The 23513-nt window shown below is 35.9% G+C and overlaps 1 pseudogene; it reads left to right on the forward strand.

The window, feature by feature from the left end:
- The first annotated feature begins 9073 nt into the window (after nucleotides 1-9073).
- On the forward strand, nucleotides 9074-9206 carry LOC125096482 (uncharacterized; annotated as a pseudogene).
- The last annotated feature ends 14307 nt before the right edge of the window (nucleotides 9207-23513 follow it).

A 23513-nucleotide genomic window follows, 5' to 3' on the forward strand; every position in this document is an offset into this window, starting at 1 on the left:
GATCGAGCCCCACGTCGGGCTCTCTGCTCACCAGGGAGTCTGCTTCCTCCCCTCTCTCTCTGCCTGCCTCTCTGCCTACTTGTGATCTCTGTCTGTCAAATAAATAAATAAAATCTTTAAAAAAAAATAAAAAAAAAATATCAGAACAATAGACTAAGGCAATGGATGGAGTGGAAGCAGGACATCACCTAGAAAGCTAGTGTGAAAGTCCATGTAGATATGTATTAGACCAAAGTCGTAGAGGTGGAGAAAGTGAGGTTTGGTCAGAATTGGGATATATTCTGATAGTTGTATTTGATAAGTATGCTGCACTGGGTTGGGTAACAAATAGATCCCAAATGTATAATGACTTCAAACAAAGTGGGAATTTATTTCTGATTTATGAAGAGTCTAGGGGCATGAAATCCACATAGGTTAACAAGAACGCAAAAGTTAAGCATGGACTAAATGAAATTATAGAGTGATTGTAAGGTTTTTATATTGTTTGTGAAGTACTGAGATTATTTGTTGGTTGACTGGTAACTGAGATATGCATATTATAATTTATAGGAGTTAAACATCAAAATATATTTTGAAAATATATCAAAATAAAAGGTAAAATGAAATAGTAAGGCAAAGAGAAATATTTGAAGCATAGAAAAGAAATAAAGAAGGTAAAAACAAGAACAAAGAACAAATAGGCTAAATTGAAAAAAATATATCTATAGTGTATTAGACCAATATAGAATAATGATTGCATTAAAAAGAAAAGAAGTAAATTTCAAATAAAAGCAGAGATTGTCAAAGTGGATAAAAGAAAGCAAGACCTAACTATATGCTGTTTAAGACTCAGACAAACTGAAAGTAAAATGTTGAAAAATACATACTGCAAGGAAGAAGCTAGTGTGACTGTAGTGTTATTAAGAAAAGGTGATTTTAAACATAAAAGTATTATAGGAAACATTTAATATTGATAGAATGGTTGCTCAAAAAGTCATAATAACTCTAAATATGTATGGACCTAATAACACAGCTTCAAAACACATGAAGAAAACATTGGCAGAACTAAATGAGAAAGAAAGCAACCCATGATCATAGATAGTCGGAGATTTCAGGACTCTCCTCAGCAATTGATAGAATGCCAGAAAAAAGATCTTAGTAAGGATATAAAAGATTTGAGTAACACTATCAACCACCTTCAACTAAGTGACATTAATTAAACCCTCTTCCAAACAACTGTAGAACATTGGTTTCAGACACCTATGGGACATTTATCTAATTAGACCACATGATGGACCTAATTAGACCATATGATGGACCATAAAATTATTCTCAATAAGAATCATCAAAGTATTGTGGGGCGCCTGGGTGGCTCAGTGGGTTAAGCTGCTGCCTTCGGCTCAGGTCATGATCTCAGGGTCCTGGAATCGAGTCCCGCATCGGGCTCTCTGCTCAGCGAGAAGCCTGCTTCCCTCTCTCTCTCTCTCTGCCTGCCTCTCCGTCTACTTGTGATCTCTCTCTCTGTCAAATAAATAAATTAAAAATGTTTAAAAAAAAATCATCAAAGTATTGAAAATATTGAAGTATTGAGTATGTTCTCTGAGCACAGTATCATTAAACTAGAAATCAATAACAATAACATATCTGAAACCCCTCAAATTATCTGGAAACTAAATAACACATTTCTAGATAACCCATGGATCAAGGAAGAAATTTTGAGAAAATTTAGAAAATATTGTGAGTTAAATGAAAACAGTAGCACTATATATCAAAATTTTATGATGCATCTAAGCCAGGATTTAGAGGACAATTAATAGCTTGAATAACTTGGCCTTTCTTCTAGTGAAAATCTGCAAAAGATGATTTTCTGAGTTATGTCTCTAAAACTTCTTTGTGTACTTTTGTTTGTTTCTATTAGTTCGTCTACATTATAGGAGTAGAGGCTGATGTTTAATTTTTAGTTTTAGTACTCTAAAGATGCTATTTCATTGTCTTCTGCCTCTGTTAATGCTAATGAGAGGTTAGACATCATTTGTGTTTTTCTCCTTTATTTATTGCATAATAAATAAAGGTGACTATGGCTGTCTTTAAGATTTTTTCTTTAATCTTTGATTTTCAGCAGCTTGACTGAGCATGATTCATTTTATCATATTTATTCTGCATGGATTTCATTGAGATTCTTGGATCTGTGGATTGATGTCTTTATGTGTTTTTTATCAATTTTGAAAAGTTCTTAGATATTTTTCAAATATTTCAACTATTTCTTTTCAAATATTTCTTCTGCTCTATTATTTTTCTCCCATCATTTAGGGATTGTAATTATATGTCTAATAGATCATTTGAAAATGTCCCACAGATCTTGTTTGTTCTGTTGTAGTTTCTGTAGCTTAACAAAAAGCAGAAATCTGAAACACAAACTTTGGTGGCAGTTAGTCATCCCTCCACATATATGAGAGCTGACAGGATCATCTAATATGAAGTGTATAAAAAAGAAAGGAGTAATGAGACCCCTGAGTTTTTTTCTTGAGCAACTCAGTGAATGGTAGTGCCCTTTATTGAGATGGGGAAGATGGGGAAAACATGTTGAAGAGCAGGGAGAATAACTGATAGTTTGCTTATAAACATGTTAGGTTTGAAAAGCCTAAAAGAAATGTAAGAGATGTCAAGTAGGCAGTTGTATACCTGAAGCTCTCCTTTTAGGAGTTACTATGCTACACATAATATTCAAATTTATGGCAATTAATGAGAATCCTTAGGAAGGGCGTTATAGATAGAGATGAGGTTGGAAGACTGCTCCCTGAGGCTCACTGATGTTTAGAAGATGGAAGAGAAGGAGGATCTTTCATAGGAGACTGAGAAGCAGGCCAAGGAAACAAGGAGACAGTTGTATCCTGGAAGCTACAGCAGAAAGACATTTCAAAAAAGATGTGATCAAATGTGTGAGATGCTGTTGGTGGGTTTAGAAGGCAAGAGAGGAATATTGGCTAATGGTTTTGGCAACATAGAGGTCATTGCTGACATTTACAAGAACATGTTCAGTGGAGTGCTGAGGAAGAATGACTAGTTGGGGTGGTACTGAGAGAGAATAAGAAGAAAGAAAGTGGAAATGCCAAGTATAGAGCAATTCTTTTGGACATTGATTTAGTTTCCTACTGCTGCTACAACAAACTACCACAAACAGTGACTTAGAGAACACACATTTATTTTCTTGCCATTCAGATCCCAGAAATTTCACTAGATTAATATCAAAACTTCAGCAGGGCTGTATTCCTCTAGGAGGATCTAGGGGGGAATCTGTTCATTGACTTTTTCCAGCACCTAGAGGCTGCCTACATTCCTTGGCTCATGGCCCTCTTCCATTTTCAAAGCCAGCAAATGCATTACTCTGACCTCTTCGACTGACGTCACACCTTGTTTTCTGATTCTAGTCTTATAAAGACCTTTGTAATTATATTGGACTCAGCTGGGTAAACTGGGATAACTTTCCCATTCTCAGAATCCTTAATTAAATCACAACTGAAAACTCTTATTTTGCTGTATAAAGTATATTCACAGGCTTTGGGGATTTGGATGTGGGCAGCATTAGTGTGCCATTATTTTGCCTCTCAGAGAGGGGGTGTACATGCCTTTTCTTTCTGGAAATGTCCCAGTTTGCAAACACTTGCACTTGGCTATATATTGCTTAATGGACCCTGTCAACATTTAGAGAATGATTATTGGTTAAAAATTAGGATTTTCTTAAATGAGTAGGAAGTGGTTGAGTATAGTTTTAAGGACATCCTTTTAAAGTGGTTTTCCATTACTATTGGTTTAAAACACCCCTGAAATATTTTCTAAACATAGAATCTTTAGAAAGGTCCATTTATCTTTAAGTGGATATATTTTAGGTATGTATTATATCTTGGCATCTAGTAGAGTTGTATGCTGTTCTGGAGCAAAGTGTGATTTGAACAATTTTTTAAAAAAGGAACAAGAAAAAACATGCATATGAAAATATCTTCACCAGTAAATTCTTCTTTTTTTTGGTAAAAGATGTTATTTATTTATTTATTTATTTATTTATTTACTTATTTATGAGAGGGAGAGAGAGAAAGCATGAGTGGGGGTAGGAGACATGGGGGAGCAGACAGAGAGGGACAAGCAGACTCCCTGCTGAGCCCTGAGTCTGATGTGGGGCTTGATCCCACGGGACCCTACGATCATGACCTGAGCCAAGAGTCTGATGCTCAACCGACTGAGCCACTGAAGCAATTCTTTTAAACACTATGACCAGTCTATATAATTACAAATTATACATATTTTAGATCTCCAAAGCAATTAATTATGGATTTTACAAAGCAGCAAAGATGTGTGTGTGTATATGTGTGTATACATCTGTGTGTACGTATTTGAGAAACAAGGTAACCTTTTTTTTTTTTAATGACGTTAAGTCCTTGTTACTGATTTGTTTAGAGTCCCAGATAAAATGCTTTCTAAAAATATATGTGGGCAGCGTGGGTGGCTTCGTCAGTTAAGCAGCCGACTCTTGATTTTGGCTTAGGTCATGAGATCAGAGTCATGGGACAGAGCCCTGTGGACTCCACACTTAGCCCAGAGTCTTCTTGTCTCTTCCTGCCCCCTCCACCTCTGCTCATACATGGATATGGTGCATTCTCTCTCTCTCTGTCTCTAAAATAAATAAAATCTTTAAAAAAATATATATGTGTGTGTGTGTGTGTGTTAAACAGTAAGATAAAAAACCAGTAACAGAGAAAACAGTAGAATAATAAGGTGAGGCCAGAGGGTAAGTTTCATACAAATTACATAGAAGGCCCTACTAGGTATTAACATATAGTATAATACATAGTGTATTGTGCATACGTGTGTGCATGTGTGTTTATTGCTCTCCCCCCAGTTATAAAAACAAAGCCAAATAGCAGGGCTTACGAAAGTCCAGTTTAAACTCTTCAATAGCATTAAGGATTGAATTACTGATCCAAATCTGAAGAACATGATTGAAACTGGTAAGGGCAGAATCAATTTTGTAAATGCTATAGAAATTGGTATGATTATTAAAATAAGGGTTCTATTTAACTTCTTTGAAAAGGGAATCATATTATAGAATTTCCTGGTGTCTTAAGTGCAGAAATACCATGAAGAGGTAATAGGCAATTTGTTCTCAATTTAATTTAAAATAAAAGGCTCTAAGACAAAAGAAGCATTCTAGCTGTTAGAAAAGGATTCTCCAGGAAATTTGTGGGAAAGTATCATTTTAAGCCACCCATTTGTGGGTTTCTATGTTTACCAAAGCCTGTACTTAACACAGATTAAAAAAAAAAAAGTACACTCTACTGGAAAAAAAATGGTTTTTAAAACTATCTTTGATAACAAATGGGAATCAGCATTATAAGCCATACTGTCTTCCCCATTTCTATCTTAAAGTTGTCTCTTGCCTCCCTCCCCAAGCTTTGATGAGTTTTTTATGCTCTTTCCATTTTCATCATTTTATATAATGTCTTTACTTGTGAGCATTTTGAGACTCATATTCATAAAAAAGACATTGAATGGATGATATCATTGCAGTTTTAAAAAATCATATGTGTCCCATTTGTTTTATTTTCTAAATTATTATAAAGCATTCTTTTAGGTCATTCATATTTTGTAAATACTTATGGTGTTTGATTCATTTCTTTGTGTTCAGAAAAGTGGAATATATGACCATTTCAGAGAATAGGACGAAAAATTCTTCTCCAGCTCTTTCTTTGTTTACTCTGGTCCACTCGAGTTAAACATGTTGCCCTCTTCTCTGCCATCTTTTCCATTACTTTAGAAATACACTAGAATTCTAGTCAATCCTACCTTGATTAAGCGTAGACCACTTCCATCTGGGAAAACACAATTGAACATGTTCTTTATAAACACTAGAGACTCTTTCCTGAAGTAAATGCAAGCAGAGAAAGTGAGAATGTCCCTCACAATTCTACTAGATTTTATTATTTTTTTAAAGATTTTATATATTTGTGTAAGAGAGAGAATGAGAGAGAGCAGGAAAGGGGAGAAGGTCAGAGGGAGAAGCAGTCTCCCTGCTGAGTCGGGAGCCCGATGTGGGACTTGATCCTGGGACTCGATCCTGGGACTCCAGGATCATGACCTGAGTTTAAGGCAGTCGCTTAACCAATTGAGCAACCCAAGTGCCCCTCCCTCGCAATTCTAGACAGGCTTAGCACCCTCTCTTTCCTATGAATTCTGGGCTCTCACCCTCGTATCACTCCAAGAGTGTACTGGCTAACCTCTTGCCTAAATTTGATTTCTAAACCCACCTCCCTAGGTGTCCCATGGTAATAACAATAACAATTAAAATAATAAAAAGGATTAACACATACTGAGAGCTTAATACACACCAGGTTTTATGCTATTTGTGCACTATATCATTTAATTTTTGTAGCAACCCTAGTGAGGTATCACTACCAACCTTTTAAATATAAGGAAAAGGAAACTTAGAAAACCAAGAGAAACCTCCAAGTCTTCCCTTCAAGGTTACACAGTCAGTAAATGACAGAGGCAGGATTCAAACCCAAATCCAGGACTGGCTCATCCCAAAGACTGTGCTCTTAGTGACGGTACTTAAACACCATTTTCCACCTCAAGCTTATTAATTGTAAATGCCCTCATATTTTAGTTAAAGAAAATTTAGAGGCTGCTTTCTGGAATTCAAAATACAAATAATTGTAGCTAAATGACTTAAACTCTTACCACAGGGCCAGGCAACATTTTTAGTTCTTTACCTGCATTGTCCCTTTTACATTGCACAACTTTTAAGTTACCTCCTTTAAAGTTTTATTCTTATTTTACAGTTGAGGAAACCAAGCCTCAAGAATATTAAATCACCGTGCAAATGCATATAGCTGGTAAATTATGGATCTATGATTTAAATTTAGGCCTGCTTGATGCCAGGAAGGGCATATTTTCATGTTTTTGAACATTCAGAGATTTCTGAGCAAAAAAACTGGAAGCTGGATTAAAGGAAGTAAAAAGTAAAAGATGACTGAGCAGATAATGAGAAAGCTTTGGACAGAGTTGGAGATTTATTTCTAAATGTGCTTGCTTTTCCAAGGGTGTAAAATCCAGATAAAACCTGGGGCTATCTGTTCACATTCCAAAGAATTGTAAAACATTAGGGAGCAAAGGTTTCTTTCCCTCTCAGAGGAGGGGAGAGGGCACTAGGTAGCCTAAGCAATCTTCCCAATTTGGAGTTTGGGCTTTTTCTCCTGCGGTGTAAAAATCTTTTTTGTGCACAGACAGTGTCTATTTGGTTCTCTTCCATCACCCTGAAGAGGGAAGATGGGCATGGGGGATACATGTGGTTACTGCTGTAAGTAAAAATAGTAAGGGGTGCCTGGGTAGCTCAATGGGTTGAGCCTCTGCCTTTGGCTCGGGTCATGTTCCTGGGGTCCTGGGATCTAGCCTCCGGGCTCTCTGCTCAGTGGGGGTCCTGCTTCCCCCTTTCCCTCTGCCCACTTCTCTGCCTACTTGTGATCCCTCTCTGTCAAATAAATAAATAAAATCTTTTAGAAAAATAATAATAAAAACACTCTATTTCCTTTCAAAACTTCATGATCGACCTCTGTCCTATAACCACCTTATTTTCTACTGTTTCTGAAATGAAGTCTTGGTGCTGGTCCTCACTATTCCATGAGAATGGGTGTTGCTATATCTGGATCATTATACATTTTTTAAAATTCTTTCTTGGTTTTCTTTTTTCTTTTTCTACCTTAATGTATGCCTATTTTCAAAGTCAAGTTCAAATCCCAAATTGTAAAAAATCATTTTCTGATCATTTTGCTTTTGAAGCCCATCTTTGGATTTCATTTAATTCTTATCCCTACTCTTACTTATTATTATGATATGCATGATTTTCCTCCCTATGTGCTAAGTCTGGTTAATAACCAATAATAGAGCCCCCTGCTCCAAAAACAGGGCACGATTTTAGACTTCTTTGGTTTTGCTCTAGAAGCTTACTACAAACCCCAGTACAGGTTTTTAAAAATTGATGTTGCTTCATGAAAGACAGCATTGCTTCTTCCTAATGAGGTAGGTTTCTTAGAATCCAGAACCTCTAATATGGCTCTGTGTAGCTTCCCTTTGAAGTCCTTGGCTATGCCATTCAGGGACACATAGATATGAAGAAACAGAAGGGCTATATTATTCTAGTTTTAGATTTTTAGTTCCTGAAAATTAATTTTATTGAAAATTAATACTCTTTTAAAATGAAGGACAAATAATTTTTTTATTTTACTAATCTGTGTTCATGATAAGTAACTCAAGTTACTCTCAACTAAAGTAACTTTTATACCCAAGGTTCTTTTATTGTCGCATTTGTTTTAAGTTTTTTGTTGTCAATGGTAATAAGAATAATAAAATCTTTATTATATTTGCATTTTTCTATGTTTTAGATCTCTATGTTCATGCCATTTCTTTGAATTGAGAATCTTCTGAAGTAAAATATTTTTATTTGCTGCCTAGCGACTTCTGAAAGCAAAATTTAATACCTTCTAAAGTGTTTCAAAGATTTGTTTGAATATTATCACAATTTTTGTTTTTTATTTTTTGTTTTTGTTTTTTAATATTGTCACTTTTTATTTTGTTCTACTACTGGCAATTTTTTAACCTCAATTCCATGTTATTTTATTTTTTCATCAAAATAGCACTTTGATAAGTTTTTATAAAGATTTTATTTATTTATTTGTGAGAGAGACAGTGAGAGAGAGCGTGAGATGGAAGACGGTCAGAGGGAGAAGCAGACTCCCTGTGGAGCTGGGAGCCCGATGTGGGACTCCATCCCGGGACTCCGGGATCATGACCTGAGCCAAAGGCAGTTGCTTAACCAACTGAGCCACCCAGGTGCCACTTTGATACATTTTTTATAATTAATTCTTTACTGCTGTTATTCTCATCTTTTTATTTCCTGTTCTTTCTAATTTCTCCTAAAAGATAAATTTATATGTATTTTTAAATTCCAATTTCAAGCATGTTCACTTAAGTATTTTTTTCACAATTCAAGTATGTCCAATATGTATTTTCTTCCACTAAAAATTCTTATTTAATAAACTGCCTAATCGCTTCTCGGCCTTTTGGCTAAGATCAAGTGTAGTATCTGTTCTTATCAGTTTAATAAACTGCCTAGTTGTCGCACTATTACCTTTCTCTTACTTTATTAACAATACAGATCAATTCTGTTCTTAGTTCTTGTATTTAGGTATAGATTATATTCAAATAATTTCTTTTAGGTGTATAATTAAAGTACACTATAAAACAATTAAAATTAAGTAAATTAAAGATGTCCTTGGGGCGCCTGGGTGGCTCAGTGGGTTAAGCCGCTGCCTTCGGCTCAGGTCATGATCCCAGGTCCTGGGTTCAAGCCCCACATCGGGCTTTCTGCTCAGCAGGGAGCCTGCTTCCTCCTCTCTCTCTGCCTGCCTCTCTGCCTACTTGTGATTTCTCTCTGTCAAATAAATAAATAAAATCTTAAAAAAAAAAAAAAGATGTCCTTTATGCCAGAACCAAAGACCCAGTAATCAAATTGCCTCACTAACTTATTTTTCTTTTCTTTTTTTAAATTTATTTAACACACAGAGATCACAAGTAGGCAGAGAGGCAGGAAGAAGGAAGCAGGCTCCCTGCTGAGCAGAGAGCCTGATGTGGGGCTCAATCCCAGGACCCTGGGATCATGACCTGAGCTGAAAGTAGAAGCTTTAACCCACTGAGCCACCCAGGCGCCCTCTAACTTATTTTTCTAGGACACAATATTTGATGCCATTGTTCATCATTATGAAATGATAAAAAATCAGAATGGCTATTTTAAGAAAATGATAGTATTTTGCAAAATATTTGATATTTTATAAAAACAACACTTTGATTTTTACCACTCTATTGAGGTGCAATGAAATTTAACAGAAATGGGTTGTAGAATGAGCTGAGTAGTCATGGCAGTGTGAGGCTAGCTATCATACTAAGTTTAGTATCCAGGAGGCAAAAAGGGTCGTTTATATAAGAAGGCATCCAGAAGGGCATGTGTGTGTGTGTGTGTGAGTGTGTGTATGAGTGCTCACGTGCACTTCATGGGTCAAAATTGTGAATGTTAGAGGTAAAGTTGTATCAGAATTATTCAGGCACTAAATATAAGAGCTAGTTAGAAGCAAGATGGATAGACAAAATTTGGAAATTACAGAATGCATTAGATAGAGGAAAGAACAGTTTTTAGGCAAAGGAAAGCACTGACCCAAAGGTTTGCAGTTACTATTAGTTTGGCCAAACACTCAGAAAAATTCTTATTAGGGTAACAGACTTCCTCTCACTGGGAAAAATAGAAATCTCTTGAATTTTAATCGATAGAAGAAACTTCCTATGAAGACGTGAGAGAATGACATACAGAGAATGCGATTTATAAAATGTGTTGTAGGAAAGCTACATAAAGACATCAGCAAACCTGTGTCATTGTCCAACCCAATGGAGTTAGGTTATAAAAAAGGATATCTTGACAGTTGTAAGAAAGAAGAAGGGCAAGCATTTTCTGGAGGTAAGTGGTGGGAATGGTGTGTAAAATAAACCTTAGAGAGGCTCAAACTCAAAACTCGGTTGTCTCATTTTTCCAGAACCAGCTCAGTCCCGAAGGGGACAGCTATATGTGTGTGCACATCACAGCACGGCCATCTTTCAGGAAGTGGCTTGTAAGTCACTCAAGTTCTTCCCCTTTTTATTTCAGTTACAACAGATTGTAGGGATTTGGTTCTAAAAAGACTCAGATGATTAATATGACAATTTAAGTTTAAAAAAGGAATGGATGAACTATAAATTGTGTATGTGTAGGTTCATGTGGTGTGGTGTTCATTGTATGGTGAGAAGAGTCTGGATCCAATATATCAGGATTTGAATTCTAGATCTAAATACAAAGCTTATACGTGAGCTTGAGCGAGGTACTTAATTTCTCTGCTCTTCAGGGTTCCTATCTGTAAAACGAGAATAATGGGGGCACCTGGGTGGCTCAGATGGTTAAGCATCTGCCTTTGGTTCAGGTCATGATCCCAGGGTCCTGGGATGGACCCTGGCATTGGGCTTCCTGTTCAGCGGGGAGCCTGCTTCTCCTTCTTCCTCTACTGTTCCCCTCGCTTGAGTGCTCTCTCTGTCAAATAAATCAATAAAATAAAGTAAAATAAAATAACTGAATAATGTTCTTTACATGAAAATATTGTATGGGTTATATGAGTTCATATATGCAGAGAACATAGCACTGGGTCTAAAAAATACAAGGTGATCAGTAAATACATGTTATTATTAAGAGCATATCGTTATATCTTGTTAAAGATAACAAGATACAATTCTTCAGGAAGCTAATTCTTTACGTAGTGCCCTATAATAATGGTACCTTTTAATTACCTTATGCATTACTCTTGATAAAACATTAGATTCTGTTGTGTTTCTCAGGTTTCTTCAAGAGTCCCTCCATATTGTAATTCAGGTCCTGGTCAGCTATCATAATACACATTTAGTTAATTTAGTTTTCGAAGCTAATGGCCCCCTTGCAAATCCCTTGACATTTTAAAGCAAGCCAAATAAAGCAAGCAAGAGAGTATTTTACACGAATTCTCCAAATAGGGAGGGTTATCAAGTTCATTTACATGTTTACCAAGGCTGCCAGCCATCCTGACATGTTTGGTAGAAGCCTGTTTTTATATGAACTGAACTCCCTTTCTGATGGTCTGTTGGCAGGAAAACAGCATGAAATCTCACTCATCATTATTACTTACGCAGTGGACCTGTTTTTCATCAGTGAAGTTTGGCATTTAATCAGCGTTTGGGGTGCATCACTTCTGAACATGTATTTGGTGCTAGAGGCAACAAAAATCATTAAAATTTGGCTCTTGGTATAATGATGAGGTGCATGAATGTGGTGGAAGTTGTAAAAGACTATAAAACTGTTAAATTTGGTGTGTGGGAGGAAGAAATCATTTGTAAAACCCATAAACTTCTTCAGCCAAAATATCTATTACATGCTAAATGGCACTAATGAGCTGTTCTAAAAGTCTGGGTCACAAAAACATATATAGGCATCTCTTTCTGTGTAAGTGAACATTACAAAAAGGAACTTCAGGTTTTCCTTACTATTTCTGTAGGAAAAACCAAACAACCGGAGTACTAAACATTTAAGACCCGGGCCACACTAAAGAAAAAAAAAAAAGTATTAGTTTTAGAATCTGTGGCATTAAAAGTGAAAATTTCACATAAGGTTTTGGATTGAAATCTTCTAAGCCATTTCCTTATTTTTAACAATATGATAAATTAAAAAAGTGAATTTTCAAAGGACCAATGTTTTTAAATATTAATACTATGAGACACTTAAGCATACAAGTAATCCTAAGTAAAGCATATCACTAAACACTATGACAGTTTACAGAAATTGATACAAAGAAAAAACAGCACTATATGTATATGTATATCTATATTTATATCTCTCTCTATATCTCAGATTTATACCTATCTGTATCATCTGTATCATATCCATATTTATATCTATTTACATCTACACTGTTATCCATACCTCCACATACTATATATATGTCCATGTCTATCTACATGAAAAAAAGAAGTAATGAAAACCAGCTTATTACTAGCTACACATATCCTATAAATGAATATGAAATAACCAGATAGAAAGAAATGAAATTAAAATTGCCTCATCACCACAAAGCCACAATTTTAATTATTAACTTTAGTATGTTGCTTCGAATAGCATTTACCCCAATTGTGATGTTAGTAAAAGGTATGGTTTGAAATACGAATTGGTGATCTGAGATTATAGTGGGCTTGACTTAGATCAGCCTCAATATTTTCTTTGAGAAAGTTAAACCCACCCATCCAATTCCATCAGTGAATTAGTATTAGTCCATCGTAAATCACACAGCTACTGTCACACACAGCTATTTCTGTCAAATGAATAAGGACAACTCTGGCTCTGTTCCAGTAAACTACCAGTAAACTGATTCCAGATCTCAAGGTGGAAGGCTGAGTCAATCAATCTTTATTAGGCAGAGTTGAGCAGAAATAACAATAGAAATCCAACCGTTAATTATCAGAAAGCAATGAAAATTTAATTAAAATTTACTTTAACATCTCTATGTAGATTGGGAATGATGACAAATAAAGAGATGAAAGACATTTTTAAGAAGAAGTTTGGCTTTTACCAAATTCTGGTGTCAAAAAGCCTTCTACCAATTGATATCTGACTGTTCTAAGTTGCTAAGAGATGAGACTGAAAACCACACAAATCTACTCTGAAAATCTGTTCCCTAAATCTTGAAAAACAGCCTCAGATGTTGGCACCTGCTTTACTTTATCCTTGACCTAATGAACTAACTAGTAATATAACAGTCAGGACTAAACTCCTATTCTGGACTTCGCCCTAAAAAATTCATCTATTTGACCCTAATGTGTTGAGTAACTTTCAAGTGCCAATAACTCTGGCTGCCAGTAACTGGGACTGCTGCGATGCTCATGACAGACACACTCCCTGTTCCTTCTGAGCTTGACAGCCACGTTGGGATAAACAAAACCATTCTAGTTTAGTGTTGTTTGTAGGGTGATAGAAAGTCCAAGTTAGGTGATCATGCAAGACTTCTGGCACGAAAACCTCTTGGTTGAAACCTGAAGGATGAGTTGGAATTAGCTGCAGGAACAATGGAGGATAAATATTTCATCAGAGGGCAATGTACATAAGTAGACATGGAGGGTGTGTGATAATTCCAAGGAACTGGACAAAGGTCTGTTTGAGGTTGGGGTGGAACTTAGTAGGGAGAAAGTGACAAAGGAAAGTTGGACTCTGATTATAAGCCCATTGTAAAATCAGGTCAAGGAATTTGAAATTTTTCCAAGGTGAAGTGATGCTTTTGAAATACTACTATTGAGAAAAATGTTCTAGAAAAATTATACTGCAATGTGAATGATAGATTGGAAGGAAACAGTGTGTAATTAGGACACTGGGGAAAAATAAGGGTTTGGGCAAAAGAGGATAGTAGTCTGGATTGGGGTAGTAATAGTGGGAGCAACAATAAGGGGCTGTGTGGGTGTGTGGGGAGAGGTTGGTGATACATACAGGTCACCAGACTAGGCAATGCGGTAGAAGCCGGTGCTGTTTCCTGGTTTTGGGATTACAATAGGAGAATAGACAAATGGGAGATGATAATAGGTACATACTTAGACAAATTGATTTTGAGGTGCCTGTGGTATACATAAATTGTAGTCAGTTAGAAGTAGAAATTGGGAGTTCAGGAGAAAATTTGAAGCTGTAGATAAGATTTATGAGTTATCAGCACACAGATGGTTATCAAACCATATAAGTAGCCTAATGAGTATTCACCCAAAGAAAACAAAATCACTAATTAAAAAAGATACATGCACCCGTATGTTTTTTGTAGCATTATTTACAATAACCAAGATATGAAAGCAATCTAAGTGTCTATAAATAGAGGAATGGATAAAGAAGATGTATACACACACACACATAATTATGCATTCATAAAAAGGATGAGATCTTGCCATTTGGGACAATATGGATGGACCTAGAGGGTATTATGTTAAGTGAAATAAGTCACCCTGATCTTTTATTGTATTCTTCTCTCATGTGGATGATGGGAAGATTCACAAAAGGGACAACCACACAATGCTTTAAATTACTCAGAAGAAAAATTGAGAGAATACTAATGCAAAAACATATTTAAAGACAAGGACCTGGGCTTTTGGTCAAACAGAGTTCTGTTCCTTCAAAATAGTGGCATATGCATGAAGGGCTAATTAATTCTATGTCTCTGCTAAAGACACAACTAGAAATGTTCCAGAACTGGTCACGGGTCTCTAATTGGACTTATAAGACCCCTAATAAAGACAATGTTTTTAGGTTTTGCTTTAGTTGATTTATAATTTATATAAAAGCAGTCTAAAAAGTCATTTGCATGATTTCCCCAAAGATCCATTTCCTGGAGGATTCATTCATTTGTTCATTCATTCATTCATTCATTCACTCATTTTTTCCTAAAATTTAAAACACAATATTGAATGTTTCAGTATGGATCAAAATATTTCCAAATACCTGCATTGTTTTTCAATTCCAGAACATTATTTCTCCATTTGCAATAGCTTGCCAGTTTATAGAAATTTTAGAAGCCTACCTTTCATTTTTAGGAAATAAATCTATAAGCACTTTTAAACTACCTTTGCAGTGACATTAGAACATAGGTCATACAAATAATCAGAGTCCTGTCTTTACAGTGAATGAGTTCAGAAAGAGAATGCAAGTTATATGTTTTACTTTAAAGAAGTTATGACAGAAAGAGCTTTTATGTAGACAGTAGCAAATGTTTCCAGAGAAGGATTTTTGCTACACTGAAACCTTAAGCTGTCAGTTCAGAGTGAATTAGTTTTACCAACAGAAAAGCTTTCTACTCCCGATCAAGTTAGGATGAAAGCAGTGAACAGGGCTTGGCCTATATTGGAGTGAAGTTCTTTTGAAAGCCTCCATTACAATCCTCTTGTATAATCTCTTTGTTCATTCTGTTTTTGCAATGTAACATTTCTTATCTCTAAATGGAGTAGTCCCTTCCTCTTCTTCTGCTTTTCTTTTAGAAGAAAAAATAAACTTCTCATCAGTTCTGGGACAGGAACAGATAAAACTTTCAGGGAAATGGTAAAGCATAAAGTATTGTATCATTCTTCTGTTTTTCAAGACAAAAAAAAATATTGCCTTGACAATCACTTGATTAGCTAATCATTTATCCATGACTCAGCAGAGGTCACTTGACATTGGCTGACCAGGGCCTCCTTCAAAAACCTAAGCATGCTATCTCCTCATTTGAATTGTCATGGGGACCACTGGTGACTCCTAAATTCCCATCTCAGAGATTCTAAGGAGTTGAAATAAAAAATGAAAAGTACCTTGTTAATCAGCGTAAACATTTATGGGTAAGTGAGGGAAATTTCTAAGGAAATAAATTCAAATCTATCACATAAACATCCCCAATTTGTTTTGCTCCTTTTTACTTAAAGGACTTTTTTTCCTTGATATATGTTCTATCCAGTTATTTTGCAGTATTTAGTTTTGTTAGGAATTGGTGTTTAATAAGTGTAGGCTTCACAGAAGGAATTAAATACAACCTGTGAGAAATGTAACAAATACAAAAATATTACCCACTGCTGATATTTTATATTTGCACAGGGCTATGAATAGTTTAGGTAAATTTTTTCCAGCAGGCATTCAACATTTTCTAGGCAATATTCACTCTATTGGGGCGCCTGGGTGGCTCAGTGGGTTAAGCCTCTGCCTTTAGCTCAGGTCATGATCCCAGGGTCCTGGGATCGAGCCCCGCATCGGGCTCCCTGCTCAGCGGGGAGCCTGCTTCCTCCTCTCTCTCTCTGCCTCTCTGCCTACTGTGATCTCTCTCTGTCAAATAAATAAATAAAATCTTTAAAAAAAAAATATTCACTCTATTGCTCACCTAGTTGTGGTGATAAAAGCTTTTGAAGAAAAATAGGAAAATAAAGTGAAAACAAAGAAAAATTTCTAATCAAAGGGATATGGCAGAAATGGTTTTATATTTAATTCACCCACATAGGTAGAAAAAATATCTAGTAATCAGGTAACTAAATGAAATGAAGAAATAATTGCATATTGTGCTAGCACTAGGAGATAAAGAAAAGGGATGATTGACGAAGACCTCCAAAGTGAAAGCGACCATTGCAAGGATGAAGAGAAAGCAGTGGGTCTACATGGAAATAATCTGAAGGTGGATTAATAAATTACAGTGTGTGCTTTGCTTAGATGGCTGAGGTGTGTTTTCAAGAAGGTAGAATTTCACTGGGGAGGAAAGGGTGGATTTTAAGGGAAGGGGCTTGATGTTCAGTTGGGGGAAAAAACATGGCAAGTGTTGTGGCATAGAGAAAAAAAAATGTGTTTTCCTGGAAGGGCAAGTCCTTTCAGTGAAACTTTAGGGGATGTTTCAAATATATACATTTTTCATATGTATATATTTGTATGTGTATATATATATACACACATATATATTTCATATGTACATATATACAAATATACACACACACACACATATGTATATATATATGGTAATTCTGGTGGAATGCTGTAATTCTGAAAACATCATTTTCTTCACCTTAGTTTTTTAAAGAACAGGAGACAGGTATCTTCGTTGACATTCCTCCTCCTCAAAACACAACCATGTCTGAGTCCTGCCTATTTTTTCCTGGATAAGACCCTTCAAATCTATTATCACCCTAACTCTAATGTCCTATTCCTTGCTGGAAATATTTAAATATTTTTAACCTTTGTGAAAAAATTCCTTTCTTCTAATTATATTCTCAAAATAGATTTTGCTTTGTAAAATTTAGACATCTACAGAATATAGAACTGAGCTCCTGTAAAAAGTTCAATTTTCTATAATAAGAGTGTCAAAATTCTGTTTTTTATAGATGGAAGAAAAAAGTCATAATTCCTGCCAAAAGTAAGTGAGGCTAAAATGCACATTTTAGATCTCTGACATAATTAAGTTATGAACTCAAATTTGGTTTAAGTCATGGGATTTTGACTTACAACTTGAATGAGAAGTCATGAAACTTCTCACTTTGATGTACTTGACATACATTATATAAGAAAATTATTCATAATCTAACTTGAATTCATTCACAGAAATATGGAATAGTTGGACTTACCAGGTCCGTTGGGTTATCTCAACCAATGGCTCCCCTTGAGCATAATTTTGAATTTCCTTACCAAATACAACACCCTTTTCTGGAAAAAACTCAAATTCATTGATGTCTTTCTGAAAGTACAGTCCCCAGAGTGGACAAATATTTCAACAATGATCTAAGCAGAGTCGAGAGAGATTCATAGCTTCCTCATTTTAGATGTCATCTTCAATTGATAAAGTTCAAGATTATATTAGCCTTTTCAGAAACAACTATTTTATTCAGTTAGAACAAAATACTTAAGTCTTTATCAAATCTACTTACATTACCTCAGGGAGCGATAACAAATTGGATTCCTCTTAAAGTCAGTTCAGTTCAAAATACACTGAAATCCTTTTGAATCTGTTAAAGATTTGTTATAATTATATCCAGTTATATGATATGCAAAGAAACAATCAGGGAGAAGGTAGGCTTGTAAGCTATCTTCAGGATTAAAAAATACATAAGGAACAGGGGTGCCTGGGTGGCTCAGTGGGTTGAAGCCTCTGCCTTCAGCTCAGGTCATGATCCTGGAGTCCTGGGATTGAGCCCCACATGGTGCTCTCTGCTCAGCGGGGAGCCTGCTTCCTCCTCTCTCTCTGCCTACTTGTGTCTGTCAAAAAAATAAATAAAATAATAAAAAAAAATAAGGAACATTTGTTGTTAATTGAGAATGAGGGTGGAAAAACATAAAATGTCAAATCAAGTGTTTTCACTTTTAGCTAGAATCGTATCAATGTCAACACTGCTCATTTATGTTGTTCTGAGGTCATATGTGTATATGTACGTACATATATCTGCAATATATATTTGCTTAATAAACATGGGACATAAAATGGGTTATTCTTGCATTTATTCAAATTAGAGCGAATTTACTTTCCTGCATTTATTCAAGAATAATTCATGTATTTTCTTTCCCATGTCTATTAATCAAATATATCTGCTGCATTAAATTCCATGGGAGACATTTTGGAACTGGTATCTTCAAAACACAGAAATCTGAATATATTAAAGCGCATTTAGTAAACCTTGTTGCACCCTGGTGCTAATATTTCAAAACCTGTTCCCCATCCACTGTGGGCTGGCAGAACCATCTATACGGCTTACTGCATCTGTGGCTATTTCCTTATGAGTGTGGTCAAGGTTGCCTTTGAGGTTCTCATATGGATAAAAGCTCTTCTACATGAACCATCTATAACAGCCCCTCGAAAGCTCTCTTCTGTTTTTCACGTTTATGCCAAATATTACGATTAGTCCCATGATAGAAAAGCAATTTTCCTTCTGTTGGTGCCAAAAGTTATTTGCTATTGCTATTCTCACTGCCCCCCTCCCCGCCCCACTGATTTAGTCAGAAAGACCACCCGATTCCGTCATACATAATTTAAATTTCAGGTAAAGCAAATGGAGACAATGCTGTGAGTTTTCAATTTGGAGGCTTGCTTTGCCTTTCCCGGCACTCCAGAATTCTCATCCAGCTTCCGTGTCTCTTTGTTTCAGGATGTGCGTTCACCAATTCCAGCCAGCAGAGAGGTTCCTTGCTTTGGGGTTCCCGCCCCTGTGGTTAGGAGCCATAACATCTGCAATTCTTTTCTCCTATTGATTTGAGATGCAATCATCCTTATTCTCTTTCTTTTTGGTATAAGCATATGCTTGAAAACATGGCTCAGGTATTATTCATTTTGTGTACATGTTATTATTCACCCAGAAATCATTTATTGCCATTGGGAATAGCGTGGATATTTGAAAGCAATTTTTTAATGTTCTCATTAATTACTTACACCCACATTTTTGCTATTATGTCAATTAAAAAAAAAATCCTACACATGGGCTTTTTATTGCCTCTGTGTATGTATATCTTTAGGGAACACCAAGCAATTGGTATAGTATTAAAAGCATTAAGAGCTAACTAAAGGAAATCTTATCTTAACAAGTTGGAGTTCTTTTCTAACTAAAAAAAGAAAAACTCATGTTTTATAAGAGAAAATAATCTCCAAAGTTTTCATCCTTTGACTTACGTATGCCTTCAAGCTACTGCTCTGACAGGACAGTCTGGCAAAATTTCATTTTGGTTCAGAAGGAAGCACATGCAATGTTCATACCCATTTCCTGTTGTGGCAGGTGAAGGGAAGGGTTAATGACAGGAACCTCGGGCTGGCACACAGAGTGATAGCTGCAGGTGGAGTCCTTAGGGGACCATCAGATCCTAACACTATGATGACTTAATCTCTCCACCCCCACGGGAAGAACTGAACTGAATCAAATGACTGAAAAATGAACCCTATCTTTTGAGGTTCCGCACAAAAGCAAACTAAAATAAAATGCATTTATTAAACAAATGTCTTGGGATTATACTGTGAGACCTTTGAGTCATCTTCAAATCCTGAATTCTATTTTAACTATCTACAAGGTTGCGAGGCACCTGGGTTTTTTTACACTAACCTGTGTGGTAACTCAGTGCAGGCATGTGGTCCGTGTTAGGATTCTAGGCTGTTCCTATGAGAGAGCAAAGAGTGCAAACTAAAAATACCTGTGCCGTTCCTATGTGATAATAATTTTTTATATGAAAAAAAAGAAAGTCAGTTTGGTTCTGGAAGGACTCAGTTGATCAATGCAAACCCAGATTTCACTACCACGTCTGATTCTAATTCCTCTGCATGCTTTGGTTTTAATTTAATTGCTGAAGAAATAGGCTCTATAATTTTCATCCTGTTTTTTATTTCATTTACTTATCGTCTCAGAGAAGTTGTTTATTTTTTGTTAAAGGACATATCTGATGTTTCTGTGTTTGAGATGCAGGTTGTGGTGTGGTTAGAAGAGGGCACATCTGTCCATCCTTGCTATAACTATGTTAAATATATGCTAAAGATATATGGGAACTCTGTGGCAGTTTTAAAGAAAGTTCAGAAATGCATAATATATACAAGTACTACATTTTGTTTCTTCTTTCCTCTTTGTTCCTTTTGGGGGGTTACTGTAACATTTGGTTTTTTAGAGACATTTGTCTTTCCTGTCCTTTGATACTCAAACTATTTTATATAAATTTAGAGAAAATCCTATTGGCTGTCTTTATTTCATTTCGTTGGACCTGATTTTCTCTTGATTGTAAATTTGTCATTGGGGAATCTTTTCTTCCTCTAGGCCAAACAGCTGTTTTTTATTTTATCTTTCTTTCTTTCTTTCTTTCTTTTTTTTTTTCCCACTAAGGAGGTCAAGTTCCTTTGGGGGAAAAACTTCAGCTCATTATGTTCTTTCTGTTACATCAGCATGTACAAGAACAAAATACAAATTGCTTTTGGGTTCAGAGTTGCTATAGTAGATTTAGCATTATTCACTTAAATATCTTTGCATTTCCAAATGGTAGGACTTCTTCCAGCCCTCAGATAATGCTCATTTAGCAGCTTATTATAGCTAATTTACTTTCATCTGTAGATATGGAAAATGCATGCTAGGCATGTATTGGTGGGTTGCTGGACAGAGTGACATCTGGTTAGCTTTTATTCCTATTTTGCAGTGCTTTTACATTCCATTTGTGAATACCTAGGACTGGTGAACACAAATCATTAATCAAAAGCCAATTTCGGATACTGTCAGTGGTTTTGGGATTCCTATTCCATCTAGATCCTATCTAGTATCTTTGAATTAAATGAGTCATTGCATCTCTGGTCTTGAGAACCAGTGGGCTCTCTTAGTACAATATTATGTACTCAGAAAAGTGATTGGCAATGCGGGTGCTGTTCAGGTGCAGAGAACTGTTAACAAAATTAGTAAAATAAATGTTTGTTTACATTAAACTTGACATGAGGACAATATATAAATAGTATTAGAAATTCATAGGAGTTTGCCATATTTTTTGAGGGTCCAGATAAGGTTCAGGCCTATATGTGATATTATGTCCCTTCTCTTTGTGAAAGCAAGTAAGACACAAATGTAATACTCATAATAAGGCAATCTATTTGCTCTTTCTTCCCTCCCTCCCAAGGATTTGATATATAGAGTAATTTAATTAACTGAACCGTGTATTACAGAAACACAAATTGTTCAGTTGTACAATGGGTGGGAAAGCACAGTTCAGTTTCTTATAGCTTTATAATCATTCCTCCATATTTGAATATGGGCAGAGAAACCCTGAGAGTGTGTTTGCTATGGAAAAAAAAACCAAAAAATGTGCTTTTTTCTATCTATTTTTTCCCTAAAGTTTTAGAGAGCTAGATATTTACTACTTTTTTAAAGTTCGTAATTCAAGAATTATGATGAGAGATGGGAGCATGAGGACCTGTGTGGTTTGTCATCTCCTCTCCTCTGAACTACAGAACAATGGACAACTTGCATTTATGATTAAACTCATAAAAGTCACCAAACTGACAGTCACTTGAAGAATTTCAGCCGGGCACCAAGTATATAAGATCAGGCTAGAGAAAGGCACTTGAGGCCAACATGCTAATTAGATGCCATCACTCAGGTGACAGTAACAGGCTGAGTCATCTCAGCACTGGTGTTCATAGCCCAGGAGGGATGGTTTATCAATGTGGCAAGTGGCAGCCCAGTAACTCAGGCTGAGTTTTGCTGGCAGAAGCTGTCACAAGAGATGGCCTAGATATCAGAGAGAAGCAGCCAAGAGAGTGGCTCCTGTGAACTCCTTTCACAAGGTGAATTCCATCTGAGAAGGACAGTGCTATTCCTACACAAGGAAAGATGGGATGCAGAAGGAAGCAGAGCCTAGAATCTGCCATAGTACTTCACGAGTTGAACAAACAGATGAACACATGAAAACAAAAGAGAAATAAGGTCATGAAAACATGTAATTCTCCATCTGGAATTACCCACATTTCCAGCACCACCTCTTCTTTCAAAAGAATTGCAAAAAAATTAATTGAAGTTCGTATCTGCAGAACAAAATAGTTCACCAGGGATCAAGAAAACAAAATTAATAAGAATAGATAAAACAAAGATTTATCTTTGCGGGTTTTGTAGAAACTTAGTTACCTCTCTGCCTACCTTTGATTTCTTGTTAATTGAAATAGATGCAAGAACCAGCTGGACATTCGACTATAGCATCAAATTATGTCTTAGAGGACATTGGGTGTTTTATAATGTCTTAAAGTGAATTTACCTGTCAGTTACAGATAGGTAGCAGCAGATAGGAGATCTTTCCGCAAAGGAGCAGGTTACCATGCACAGAAATCGAAAGAACACATTTTACTTTTATGGGCAGGTACCTACAGGAGAGGAGAAGCAGCGGGTACATGGCCAAATGTGAGCAATGGTCTTTATATTACCACCCCATAGGACGGTATTAGCTTCCTCAGTTTTTGTAGCTTTCCTTTCATGAGAAGGAGGGTGGAGAGGGGCAGAGACTATTTCAAAGTGCTTCACTGAGATGACAACACTGTTGGTTAATGTTTGAATTTTATGGAATCATGCAGGAATATGATAATTAGAGCTAATATGCTTCCCTCCACCATCCTGGAGTCAGTCTTCAATTTCAAATACTCAAGCACAATAAATAACAGTTTACTTCTAAAGAAAGCAAAAATAAGGCTCTCTTCAGATTTTGCAAAATCAGGTATGAGAGGGCAATGAGAAATTCAAGGGACAAAAGAAAAAATACTGTAATTTAAGTATATGTGTTAATCTAAATAATATTTCATGTCTGAAAGCAACAAAGAAGATATTTTTAGATAGCAAAGACTCAGCACACCATGTAGTTCTGGTAAGAGAATGAAGTTGCTTTTATATAAATTTCTGCCTGAAATTACTGAAATGATCAAAAACAA

The sequence above is a fragment of the Lutra lutra genome, chromosome 3 (assembly GCF_902655055.1).
Source record: "Lutra lutra chromosome 3, mLutLut1.2, whole genome shotgun sequence".
NCBI classification, from domain to species: domain Eukaryota; kingdom Metazoa; phylum Chordata; class Mammalia; order Carnivora; family Mustelidae; genus Lutra; species Lutra lutra.